This window comes from Tuber melanosporum, assembly GCF_000151645.1.
Source record: "Tuber melanosporum whole genome shotgun sequence assembly, scaffold_74, strain Mel28".
Classification (NCBI taxonomy): domain Eukaryota; kingdom Fungi; phylum Ascomycota; class Pezizomycetes; order Pezizales; family Tuberaceae; genus Tuber; species Tuber melanosporum.
The window spans coordinates 208,493-210,030 of record NW_003299122.1 but is presented as its reverse complement, the minus strand read 5'-3'; the positions used below and the strand labels follow the sequence as shown (position 1 = coordinate 210,030).

Below are 1,538 nucleotides of genomic sequence, written 5' to 3'. Positions count from 1 at the left end.
TTTACCTTATACGGGTATTATAGATATTAAAATCATGAAGTCTAGAATGTATTTTTTATTATTTTCTATCCTTTTATTTTTTTTGACGATGATGATAAGTTACTGTGCAAAGGTCTTTCCCCAAGGAGCCAGCCAACAAGATCTTTACTCGAGCGGGTCGTTTCAGATAAGCGGAAGGTGGGGGGGGGAAGCGGAGGGGATCCCGGATGAGGGGAGGTAAAGGTGAAGTGAGGCGTGTGATGGTGAGTTGACGATAAGCAGGCTTCGAGAAATGGACGATGGTTTGTTGTCCGTCGATGATGATGTTGGAGTGGAAGGGGAAGGATGAATAGTGCGGGATGGGAGTGGGAAAGGAACTGATGTGTGAGGGGTACAAATTCTATGGAATGCGGTTCGTGGGGAAGGTCTGGCTGCTGGTTAGGTTCTGGGTCTAGAGCTGGTTGTAACTCGCAAGCGACCGGATCGAGGGCAGATCAGTGAAGGAGGGTGCTTTGTGGCGGTGCACAAGGCAGGGAAGATAAAGATAAGATTTTAAGTTCGGCTTGAATTGACGCCACTACTTTTCGGCTGTTGCGACTTACTCGTACAGTACGAGTCAGTCGCTGGTACGAGTAAGATGCCATACAGTAAGTCCTTTGTCAATCATCATTCGGCAGCAAGTTGACCTGCCGATAAAGGGTAACAATTTAGTAGTCCCCAGTAGAGCACAGTATGATATGATACTGCACATATACAGTAGCCCAAGCTTCAAGTCCCTCCCCCCTTCAACCACTCCCCCGGTAGCCTACTAATGATTGACATATCTCCCCACATCTGTAACCACCCGTTCTTGACTTACAATTCATCTATCATGCTCTGCTCCACAGTACTCGCACAGTACTGTGCACCACCTCAAGCCATCCAAAACCTCCACGATATCATACAATCAAGTATGATATCCACCGTATATCTATCTACCCACTCCGGGGTCCCTCCACTCCTCCTCCCGTAAGTAATTTTCCACAAAACCCCCCCCGATCCCATCGGCCGATTCCAAACCTACCTACCCCCTCCCTTCTCCATACGTGTATCCTGCCAAAGACGAAATTTCCCTCCTCTGTGCTCGTGTGTGCACTTCTGGAGAAGGGAGTTTCTAAGTTTTGTACTCGAGTACTGTACAGTACTCTACTGCATGTTCACCCCCTCCCACCCTGCCCCCCGCTTGAGTAGGTTGGATATCGCGAGATACGTAAATTGTTATTATTGTATCTTGCCATACATCACGATGTACAGACTCTTCCGAATCGAGGATGGTATCCATATGAGACTTTGGTTGAGCATACTCGGGTCAGGGGGTAAATGATGAGACGGACGGGGGTCGGAAAATGTATGTGCATACAAAAAGTACCTTCATTTCCTTCGCTTTGCTGAGCATCGCATTCTTGAGGCAGCTGCTGAGGATAAGGGCAATTGTCTTAACTATACTGTACACAACCCCCCCGGATGGATCCACCGCATGAATGGGTCACTACCTAGCCGCATTTTATCCTACATGTATC

At 47.8% G+C, this 1,538-nt stretch overlaps 1 protein-coding gene; it reads right to left on the bottom strand.

Moving 5' to 3' along the window:
• GSTUM_00010735001 (uncharacterized protein) overlaps nt 1-397 on the bottom strand; it is a 2,576-nt gene extending 2,179 nt beyond the window's left edge. Inside the window, exon 1 of the mRNA XM_002841484.2 lies at nt 1-397. This exon is cut by the window's left edge and continues 370 nt beyond it.
• Between the last annotated feature and the right edge of the window lie 1,141 nt (nt 398-1,538).